Source organism: Salmo salar, chromosome ssa26, assembly GCF_905237065.1.
Source record: "Salmo salar chromosome ssa26, Ssal_v3.1, whole genome shotgun sequence".
NCBI classification, from domain to species: Eukaryota; Metazoa; Chordata; class Actinopteri; order Salmoniformes; family Salmonidae; genus Salmo; species Salmo salar.
In genome coordinates this window covers 45,831,014-45,842,615 of record NC_059467.1, presented here as the reverse complement: position 1 = coordinate 45,842,615, position 11,602 = coordinate 45,831,014, and positions in this window count along the sequence as shown.

Here is an 11,602-nt window from a genome sequence, read left to right as displayed (position 1 = left end):
GAGGTCAGTGGTAGAGGAGGAGGTAGAGGAGGAGGTAGATAACCAGAGGTCAGTGGTAGAGGAGGTGGTAGAGGAGGTGGTAGATAACCAGAGGTCAGTGGTAGAGGAGGAGGTAGATAACCAGAGGTTAGTGGTAGAGGAGGAGGTAGAGGAGGTGGTAGATAACCAGAGGTTAGTGGTAGAGGAGGAGGTAGATAACCAGAGGTCAGTGGTAGAGGAGGAGGTAGATAACCAGAGGTCAGTGGTAGAGGAGGAGGTAGAGGAGGAGGTAGATAACCAGAGATCAGTGGTAGAGGAGGAGGTAGATAACCAGAGGTCAGTGGTAGAGGAGGTGGTAGATAACCAGAGGTCAGTGGTAGAGGAGGAGGTAGAGGAGGTAGTAGATAACCTGAGGTCAGTGGTAGAGGAGGTGGTAGATAACCAGAGGTCAGTGGTAGAGGAGGAGGTAGATAACCAGAGGTTAGTGGTAGAGGAGGAGGTAGAGGAGGTGGTAGATAACCAGAGGTTAGTGGTAGAGGAGGAGGTAGATAACCAGAGGTCAGTGGTAGAGAAGGAGGTAGATAACCAGAGGTCAGTGGTAGAGGAGGAGGTAGAGGAGGAGGTAGATAACCAGAGATCAGTGGTAGAGGTGAAGGTAGATAACCAGAGGTCAGTGGTAGAGGAGGTGGTAGATAACCAGAGGTCAGTGGTAGAGGAGGAGGTAGAGGAGGAGGTAGATAACCAGAGGTCAGTGGTAGAGGAGGAGATAGATAACAGAGGGGGAGTTTAGATAACAGAGGTCAGTGGTAGAGGAGGAGGTAGAAACCAGAGGCGTTAGAGGAGGAGGTAGATAACCAGAGGTCAGTGGTAGAGGAGGTGGTAGAGGAGGTGGTAGATAACCAGAGGTCAGTGGTAGAGGAGGAGGTAGATAACCAGAGGTCAGTGGTAGAGGAGGTGGTAGATAACCAGAGGTTAGTGGTAGAGGAGGAGGTAGAGGAGGTGGTAGATAACCAGAGGTCAGTGGTAGAGGAGGAGGTAGATAACCAGAGGTTAGTGGTAGAGGAGGAGGTAGATAACCAGAGGTCAGTGGTAGAGGAGGTGGTAGAGGAGGAGGTAGATAACCAGAGGTTAGTGGTAGAGGAGGAGGTAGATAACCAGAGGTCAGTGGTAGAGGAGGAGGTAGATAACCAGAGGTCAGTGGTAGAGGAGGTGGTAGATAACCAGAGGTTAGTGGTAGAGGAGGAGGTAGATAACCAGAGGTTAGTGGTAGAGGAGGCGGTAGAGGAGGTGGTAGAGGAGGAGGTAGATAACCAGAGGCTAGTGGTAGAGGAGGCGGTAGAGGAGGTGGTAGATAACCAGAGGTTAGTGGTAGAGGAGAAGGTAGATAACCAGAGGTTAGTGGTAGAGGAGAAGGTAGATAACCAGAGGTTAGTGGTAGAGGAGAAGGTAGATAACCAGAGGTCAGTGGTAGAGAAGGAGGTAAAGGAGGTGGTAGAGGAGGAGGTAGATAACCAGAGGCTAGTGGTAGAGGAGGCAGTAGAGGAGGTGGTAGATAACAAAAGGTTAGTTGTAGAGGAGGTGGTAGAGGAGGTGGTAGATAACCACAGGCTAGTGGTAGAGGAGGCGGTAGAGGAGGTGGTAGAGGAGGAGGTAGAGGAGGTGGTAGATAAACAGAGGTTAGTGGTAGAGGAGGAGGTAGATAACCAGAGGTCAGTGGTAGAGGAGGAGGTAGATAACAAGAGGTTAGTGGTAGAGGAGGAGGTAGATAACCAGAGGTTAGTGGTAGAGGAGGAGGTAGAGGAGGAGGTAGATAACCAGAGGTTAGTGGTAGAGGAGGTGGTAGAGGAGGAGGTAGATAACCAGAGGTTAGTGGTAGAGGAGGAGGTAGATAACCAGAGGTTAGTGGTAGAGAAGGTGGTAGAGGAGGAGGTAGATAACCAGAGGTTAGTGGTAGAGGAGGAGGTAGATAACCAGAGGTCAGTGGTAGAGGAGGAGGTAGAGGAGGACGTAGATAACCAGAGGTTAGTGGTAGAGGAGGAGGTAGATAACCAGAGGTTAGTGGTAGAGGAGGAGGTAGATAACCAGAGGTCAGTGGTAGAGGAGGTGGTAGAGGAGGAGGTAGATAACCAGAGGTTAGTGGTAGAGGAAGAGGTAGATAACCAGAGGTCAGTGGTAGAGGAGGAGGTAGATAACCAGAGGTTAGTGGTAGAGAAGGAGGTAGAGGAGGTGGTAGATAACCAGAGGTTAGTGGTAGAGGAGGAGGTAGATAACCAGAGGATAGTGGTAGAGGAGGAGGTAGATAACCAGACGTCAGTGGTATAGGAGCTGGTAGATAACCAGAGGTCAGTGGTAGAGGAAGTGGTAGATAACCAGAGGTCAGTGGTATAGGAGCTGGTAGATAACCAGAGGTTAGTCGTAGAGGAGGAGGTAGATAACCAGAGGTCAGTGGTAGAGGAGGAGGTAGAGGAGGTGGTAGATAACCAGAGGTCAGTGGTAGAGGATGTGGTAGATAACCAGAGGTCAGTGGTAGAGGAGGAGGTACATAACCAGAGGTTAGTGGTAGAGGAGGAGGTAGAGGAGGTGGTAGATAACCAGAGGTTAGTGGTAGAGGAGGAGGTAGATAAACAGAGGTCAGTGGTAGAGGAAGAGGTAGATAACCAGAGGTCAGTGGTAGAGGAGGAGGTAGAGGAGGAGGTAGATAACCAGAGATCAGTGGTAGAGGAGGAGGTAGATAACCAGAGGTCAGTGGTAGAGGAGGTGGTAGATAACCAGAGGTCAGTGGTAGAGGAGGAGGTAGAGGAGGAGGTAGATAACCAGAGGTCAGTGGTAGAGGAGGTGGTAGAGGAGGTGGTAGATAACCAGAGGTCAGTGGTAGAGGAGGAGGTAGATAACCAGAGGTCAGTGGTAGAGGAGGTGGTAGATAACCAGAGGTCAGTGGTAGAGGAGGAGGTAGATAACCAGAGATCAGTGGTAGAGGAGGAGGTAGATAACCAGAGGTTAGTGGTAGAGGAGGAGGTAGAAGGGGAGGTAGATAACCAGAGGTCAGTGGTAGAGGAGGAGGTAGATAACCAGAGGTCAGTGGTAGAGGAGGAGGTAAAGGAGGCGGTAGATAACCAGAGGTTAGTGGTAGAGGAGGAGGTAGATAACCAGAGGTTAGTGGTAGAGGAGGAGGTAGATAACCAGAGGTCAGTGGTAGAGGAGGTGGTAGATAACCAGAGGTCAGTGGTAGAGGAGGAGGTAGAGGAGGAGGTAGATAACCAGAGGTCAGTGGTAGAGGAGGTGGTAGAGGAGGTGGTAGATAACCAGAGGTCAGTGGTAGAGGAGGAGGTAGATAACCAGAGGTTAGTGGTAGAGGAGGAGGTAGAGGAGGTGGTAGATAACCAGAGGTTAGTGGTAGAGGAGGAGGTAGATAACCAGAGGTCAGTGGTAGAGGAGGAGGTAGATAACCAGAGGTCAGTGGTAGAGGAGGAGGTAGAGGAGGAGGTAGATAACCAGAGATCAGTGGTAGAGGAGGAGGTAGATAACCAGAGGTCAGTGGTAGAGGAGGAGGTAGAGGAGGAGGTAGATAACCAGAGGTCAGTGGTAGAGGAGGTGGTAGATAACCAGAGGTCAGTGGTAGAGGAGGAGGTAGAGGAGGTAGTAGATAACCTGAGGTCAGTGGTAGAGGAGGTGGTAGATAACCAGAGGTCAGTGGTAGAGGAGGAGGTAGATAACCAGAGGTTAGTGGTAGAGGAGGAGGTAGAGGAGGTGGTAGATAACCAGAGGTTAGTGGTAGAGGAGGAGGTAGATAACCAGAGGTCAGTGGTAGAGAAGGAGGTAGATAACCAGAGGTCAGTGGTAGAGGAGGAGGTAGAGGAGGAGGTAGATAACCAGAGATCAGTGGTAGAGGTGGAGGTAGATAACCAGAGGTCAGTGGTAGAGGAGGTGGTAGATAACCAGAGGTCAGTGGTAGAGGAGGAGGTAGAGGAGGAGGTAGATAACCAGAGGTCAGTGGTAGAGGAGGAGATAGATAACCAGAGGTCAGTGGTAGAGGAGTTGGTAGATAACCAGAGGTCAGTGGTAGAGGAGGAGGTAGATAACCAGAGGTCAGTGGTAGAGGAAGAGGTAGAGGAGGAGGTAGATAACCAGAGGTCAGTGGTAGAGGAGGTGGTAGAGGAGGTGGTAGATAACCAGAGGTCAGTGGTAGAGGAGGAGGTAGATAACCAGAGGTCAGTGGTAGAGGAGGTGGTAGATAACCAGAGGTTAGTGGTAGAGGAGGAGGTAGAGGAGGTGGTAGATAACCAGAGGTCAGTGGTAGAGGAGGAGGTAGATAACCAGAGGTTAGTGGTAGAGGAGGAGGTAGATAACCAGAGGTCAGTGGTAGAGGAGGTGGTAGAGGAGGAGGTAGATAACCAGAGGTTAGTGGTAGAGGAGGAGGTAGATAACCAGAGGTCAGTGGTAGAGGAGGAGGTAGATAACCAGAGGTCAGTGGTAGAGGAGGTGGTAGATAACCAGAGGTTAGTGGTAGAGGAGGAGGTAGATAACCAGAGGTTAGTGGTAGAGGAGGCGGTAGAGGAGGTGGTAGAGGAGGAGGTAGATAACCAGAGGCTAGTGGTAGAGGAGGCGGTAGAGGAGGTGGTAGATAACCAGAGGTTAGTGGTAGAGGAGAAGGTAGATAACCAGAGGTTAGTGGTAGAGGAGAAGGTAGATAACCAGAGGTTAGTGGTAGAGGAGAAGGTAGATAACCAGAGGTCAGTGGTAGAGAAGGAGGTAGAGGAGGTGGTAGAGGAGGAGGTAGATAACCAGAGGCTAGTGGTAGAGGAGGCAGTAGAGGAGGTGGTAGATAACAAAAGGTTAGTTGTAGAGGAGGTGGTAGAGGAGGTGGTAGATAACCACAGGCTAGTGGTAGAGGAGGCGGTAGAGGAGGTGGTAGAGGAGGAGGTAGAGGAGGTGGTAGATAAACAGAGGTTAGTGGTAGAGGAGGAGGTAGATAACCAGAGGTCAGTGGTAGAGGAGGAGGTAGATAACAAGAGGTTAGTGGTAGAGGAGGAGGTAGATAACCAGAGGTTAGTGGTAGAGGAGGAGGTAGAGGAGGAGGTAGATAACCAGAGGTTAGTGGTAGAGGAGGTGGTAGAGGAGGAGGTAGATAACCAGAGGTTAGTGGTAGAGGAGGAGGTAGATAACCAGAGGTTAGTGGTAGAGAAGGTGGTAGAGGAGGAGGTAGATAACCAGAGGTTAGTGGTAGAGGAGGAGGTAGATAACCAGAGGTCAGTGGTAGAGGAGGAGGTAGAGGAGGAGGTAGATAACCAGAGGTTAGTGGTAGAGGAGGAGGTAGATAACCAGAGGTTAGTGGTAGAGGAGGAGGTAGATAACCAGAGGTCAGTGGTAGAGGAGGTGGTAGAGGAGGAGGTAGATAACCAGAGGTTAGTGGTAGAGGAAGAGGTAGATAACCAGAGGTCAGTGGTAGAGGAGGAGGTAGATAACCAGAGGTTAGTGGTAGAGAAGGAGGTAGAGGAGGTGGTAGATAACCAGAGGTTAGTGGTAGAGGAGGAGGTAGATAACCAGAGGATAGTGGTAGAGGAGGAGGTAGATAACCAGACGTCAGTGGTATAGGAGCTGGTAGATAACCAGAGGTCAGTGGTAGAGGAAGTGGTAGATAACCAGAGGTCAGTGGTATAGGAGCTGGTAGATAACCAGAGGTTAGTGGTAGAGGAGGAGGTAGATAACCAGAGGTCAGTGGTAGAGGAGGAGGTAGAGGAGGTGGTAGATAACCAGAGGTCAGTGGTAGAGGATGTGGTAGATAACCAGAGGTCAGTGGTAGAGGAGGAGGTACATAACCAGAGGTTAGTGGTAGAGGAGGAGGTAGAGGAGGAGGTAGATAACAAGAGGTTAGTGGTAGAGGAGGAGGTAGATAACCAGAGGTTAGTGGTAGAGGAGGAGGTAGAGGAGGAGGTAGATAACCAGAGGTTAGTGGTAGAGGAGGTGGTAGAGGAGGAGGTAGATAACCAGAGGTTAGTGGTAGAGGAGGAGGTAGATAACCAGAGGTTAGTGGTAGAGAAGGTGGTAGAGGAGGAGGTAGATAACCAGAGGTTAGTGGTAGAGGAGGAGGTAGATAACCAGAGGTCAGTGGTAGAGGAGGAGGTAGAGGAGGAGGTAGATAACCAGAGGTTAGTGGTAGAGGAGGAGGTAGATAACCAGAGGTTAGTGGTAGAGGAGGAGGTAGATAACCAGAGGTCAGTGGTAGAGGAGGTGGTAGAGGAGGAGGTAGATAACCAGAGGTTAGTGGTAGAGGAAGAGGTAGATAACCAGAGGTCAGTGGTAGAGGAGGAGGTAGATAACCAGAGGTTAGTGGTAGAGAAGGAGGTAGAGGAGGTGGTAGATAACCAGAGGTTAGTGGTAGAGGAGGAGGTAGATAACCAGAGGATAGTGGTAGAGGAGGAGGTAGATAACCAGACGTCAGTGGTATAGGAGCTGGTAGATAACCAGAGGTCAGTGGTAGAGGAAGTGGTAGATAACCAGAGGTCAGTGGTATAGGAGCTGGTAGATAACCAGAGGTTAGTCGTAGAGGAGGAGGTAGATAACCAGAGGTCAGTGGTAGAGGAGGAGGTAGAGGAGGTGGTAGATAACCAGAGGTCAGTGGTAGAGGATGTGGTAGATAACCAGAGGTCAGTGGTAGAGGAGGAGGTACATAACCAGAGGTTAGTGGTAGAGGAGGAGGTAGAGGAGGTGGTAGATAACCAGAGGTTAGTGGTAGAGGAGGAGGTAGATAACCAGAGGTCAGTGGTAGAGGAAGAGGTAGATAACCAGAGGTCAGTGGTAGAGGAGGAGGTAGAGGAGGAGGTAGATAACCAGAGATCAGTGGTAGAGGAGGAGGTAGATAACCAGAGGTCAGTGGTAGAGGAGGTGGTAGATAACCAGAGGTCAGTGGTAGAGGAGGAGGTAGAGGAGGAGGTAGATAACCAGAGGTCAGTGGTAGAGGAGGTGGTAGAGGAGGTGGTAGATAACCAGAGGTCAGTGGTAGAGGAGGAGGTAGATAACCAGAGGTCAGTGGTAGAGGAGGTGGTAGATAACCAGAGGTCAGTGGTAGAGGAGGAGGTAGATAACCAGAGATCAGTGGTAGAGGAGGAGGTAGATAACCAGAGGTTAGTGGTAGAGGAGGAGGTAGAAGGGGAGGTAGATAACCAGAGGTCAGTGGTAGAGGAGGAGGTAGATAACCAGAGGTCAGTGGTAGAGGAGGAGGTAAAGGAGGCGGTAGATAACCAGAGGTTAGTGGTAGAGGAGGAGGTAGATAACCAGAGGTTAGTGGTAGAGGAGGAGGTAGATAACCAGAGGTCAGTGGTAGAGGAGGTGGTAGATAACCAGAGGTCAGTGGTAGAGGAGGAGGTAGAGGAGGAGGTAGATAACCAGAGGTCAGTGGTAGAGGAGGTGGTAGAGGAGGTGGTAGATAACCAGAGGTCAGTGGTAGAGGAGGAGGTAGATAACCAGAGGTTAGTGGTAGAGGAGGAGGTAGAGGAGGTGGTAGATAACCAGAGGTTAGTGGTAGAGGAGGAGGTAGATAACCAGAGGTCAGTGGTAGAGGAGGAGGTAGATAACCAGAGGTCAGTGGTAGAGGAGGAGGTAGAGGAGGAGGTAGATAACCAGAGATCAGTGGTAGAGGAGGAGGTAGATAACCAGAGGTCAGTGGTAGAGGAGGTGGTAGATAACCAGAGGTCAGTGGTAGAGGAGGAGGTAGAGGAGGTAGTAGATAACCTGAGGTCAGTGGTAGAGGAGGTGGTAGATAACCAGAGGTCAGTGGTAGAGGAGGAGGTAGATAACCAGAGGTTAGTGGTAGAGGAGGAGGTAGAGGAGGTGGTAGATAACCAGAGGTTAGTGGTAGAGGAGGAGGTAGATAACCAGAGGTCAGTGGTAGAGAAGGAGGTAGATAACCAGAGGTCAGTGGTAGAGGAGGAGGTAGAGGAGGAGGTAGATAACCAGAGATCAGTGGTAGAGGTGGAGGTAGATAAACCAGAGGTCAGTGGTAGAGGAGGTGGTAGATAACCAGAGGTCAGTGGTAGAGGAGGAGGTAGAGGAGGAGGTAGATAACCAGAGGTCAGTGGTAGAGGAGGAGATAGATAACCAGAGGTCAGTGGTAGAGGAGTTGGTAGATAACCAGAGGTCAGTGGTAGAGGAGGAGGTAGATAACCAGAGGTCAGTGGTAGAGGAAGAGGTAGAGGAGGAGGTAGATAACCAGAGGTCAGTGGTAGAGGAGGTGGTAGAGGAGGTGGTAGATAACCAGAGGTCAGTGGTAGAGGAGGAGGTAGATAACCAGAGGTCAGTGGTAGAGGAGGTGGTAGATAACCAGAGGTTAGTGGTAGAGGAGGAGGTAGAGGAGGTGGTAGATAACCAGAGGTCAGTGGTAGAGGAGGAGGTAGATAACCAGAGGTTAGTGGTAGAGGAGGAGGTAGATAACCAGAGGTCAGTGGTAGAGGAGGTGGTAGAGGAGGAGGTAGATAACCAGAGGTTAGTGGTAGAGGAGGAGGTAGATAACCAGAGGTCAGTGGTAGAGGAGGAGGTAGATAACCAGAGGTCAGTGGTAGAGGAGGTGGTAGATAACCAGAGGTCAGTGGTAGAGGAGGAGGTAGATAACCAGAGGTTAGTGGTAGAGGAGGCGGTAGAGGAGGTGGTAGAGGAGGAGGTAGATAACCAGAGGCTAGTGGTAGAGGAGGCGGTAGAGGAGGTGGTAGATAACCAGAGGTTAGTGGTAGAGGAGAAGGTAGATAACCAGAGGTTAGTGGTAGAGGAGAAGGTAGATAACCAGAGGTTAGTGGTAGAGGAGAAGGTAGATAACCAGAGGTCAGTGGTAGAGAAGGAGGTAGAGGAGGTGGTAGAGGAGGAGGTAGATAAACCAGAGGCTAGTGGTAGAGGAGGCAGTAGAGGAGGTGGTAGATAACAAAAGGTTAGTTGTAGAGGAGGTGGTAGAGGAGGTGGTAGATAACCACAGGCTAGTGGTAGAGGAGGCGGTAGAGGAGGTGGTAGAGGAGGAGGTAGAGGAGGTGGTAGATAAACAGAGGTTAGTGGTAGAGGAGGAGGTAGATAACCAGAGGTCAGTGGTAGAGGAGGAGGTAGATAACAAGAGGTTAGTGGTAGAGGAGGAGGTAGATAACCAGAGGTTAGTGGTAGAGGAGGAGGTAGAGGAGGAGGTAGATAACCAGAGGTTAGTGGTAGAGGAGGTGGTAGAGGAGGAGGTAGATAACCAGAGGTTAGTGGTAGAGGAGGAGGTAGATAACCAGAGGTTAGTGGTAGAGAAGGTGGTAGAGGAGGAGGTAGATAACCAGAGGTTAGTGGTAGAGGAGGAGGTAGATAACCAGAGGTCAGTGGTAGAGGAGGAGGTAGAGGAGGAGGTAGATAACCAGAGGTTAGTGGTAGAGGAGGAGGTAGATAACCAGAGGTTAGTGGTAGAGGAGGAGGTAGATAACCAGAGGTCAGTGGTAGAGGAGGTGGTAGAGGAGGAGGTAGATAACCAGAGGTTAGTGGTAGAGGAAGAGGTAGATAACCAGAGGTCAGTGGTAGAGGAGGAGGTAGATAACCAGAGGTTAGTGGTAGAGAAGGAGGTAGAGGAGGTGGTAGATAACCAGAGGTTAGTGGTAGAGGAGGAGGTAGATAACCAGAGGATAGTGGTAGAGGAGGAGGTAGATAACCAGACGTCAGTGGTATAGGAGCTGGTAGATAACCAGAGGTCAGTGGTAGAGGAAGTGGTAGATAACCAGAGGTCAGTGGTATAGGAGCTGGTAGATAACCAGAGGTTAGTGGTAGAGGAGGAGGTAGATAACCAGAGGTCAGTGGTAGAGGAGGAGGTAGAGGAGGTGGTAGATAACCAGAGGTCAGTGGTAGAGGATGTGGTAGATAACCAGAGGTCAGTGGTAGAGGAGGAGGTACATAACCAGAGGTTAGTGGTAGAGGAGGAGGTAGAGGAGGTGGTAGATAACCAGAGGTTAGTGGTAGAGGAGGAGGTAGATAACCAGAGGTCAGTGGTAGAGGAAGAGGTAGATAACCAGAGGTCAGTGGTAGAGGAGGAGGTAGAGGAGGAGGTAGATAACCAGAGATCAGTGGTAGAGGAGGAGGTAGATAACCAGAGGTCAGTGGTAGAGGAGGTGGTAGATAACCAGAGGTCAGTGGTAGAGGAGGAGGTAGAGGAGGAGGTAGATAACCAGAGGTCAGTGGTAGAGGAGGTGGTAGAGGAGGTGGTAGATAACCAGAGGTCAGTGGTAGAGGAGGAGGTAGATAACCAGAGGTCAGTGGTAGAGGAGGTGGTAGATAACCAGAGGTCAGTGGTAGAGGAGGAGGTAGATAACCAGAGGTTAGTGGTAGAGGAGGAGGTAGAAGGGGAGGTAGATAACCAGAGGTCAGTGGTAGAGGAGGAGGTAGATAACCAGAGGTCAGTGGTAGAGGAGGAGGTAAAGGAGGCGGTAGATAACCAGAGGTTAGTGGTAGAGGAGGAGGTAGATAACCAGAGGTTAGTGGTAGAGGAGGAGGTAGATAACCAGAGGTTAGTGGTAGAGGAGGAGGTAGAGGAGGAGGTAGATAACCAGAGGTCAGTGGTAGAGGAGGTGGTAGAGGAGGTGGTAGATAAACCAGAGGTCAGTGGTAGAGGAGGAGGTAGATAACCAGAGGTTAGTGGTAGAGGAGGAGGTAGAGGAGGTGGTAGATAACCAGAGGTTAGTGGTAGAGGAGGAGGTAGATAACCAGAGGTCAGTGGTAGAGGAGGAGGTAGATAACCAGAGGTCAGTGGTAGAGGAGGAGGTAGAGGAGGAGGTAGATAATCAGAGATCAGTGGTAGAGGAGGAGGTAGATAACCAGAGGTCAGTGGTAGAGGAGGTGGTAGATAACCAGAGGTCAGTGGTAGAGGAGGAGGTAGAGGAGGTAGTAGATAACCTGAGGTCAGTGGTAGAGGAGGTGGTAGATAACCAGAGGTCAGTGGTAGAGGAGGAGGTAGAGGAGGAGGTAGATAACCAGAGGTCAGTGGTAGAGGAGGAGATAGATAACCAGAGGTCAGTGGTAGAGGAGTTGGTAGATAACCAGAGGTCAGTGGTAGAGGAGGAGGTAGATAACCAGAGGTCAGTGGTAGAGGAAGAGGTAGAGGAGGAGGTAGATAACCAGAGGTCAGTGGTAGAGGAGGTGGTAGAGGAGGTGGTAGATAACCAGAGGTCAGTGGTAGAGGAGGAGGTAGATAACCAGAGGTCAGTGGTAGAGGAGGTGGTAGATAACCAGAGGTTAGTGGTAGAGGAGGAGGTAGAGGAGGTGGTAGATAACCAGAGGTCAGTGGTAGAGGAGGAGGTAGATAACCAGAGGTTAGTGGTAGAGGAGGAGGTAGATAACCAGAGGTCAGTGGTAGAGGATGTGGTAGATAACCAGAGGTCAGTGGTAGAGGAGGAGGTACATAACCAGAGGTTAGTGGTAGAGGAGGAGGTAGAGGAGGTGGTAGATAACCAGAGGTTAGTGGTAGAGGAGGAGGTAGATAACCAGAGGTCAGTGGTAGAGGAAGAGGTAGATAACCAGAGGTCAGTGGTAGAGGAGGAGGTAGAGGAGGAGGTAGATAACCAGAGATCAGTGGTAGAGGAGGAGGTAGATAACCAGAGGTCAGTGGTAGAGGAGGTGGTAGATAACC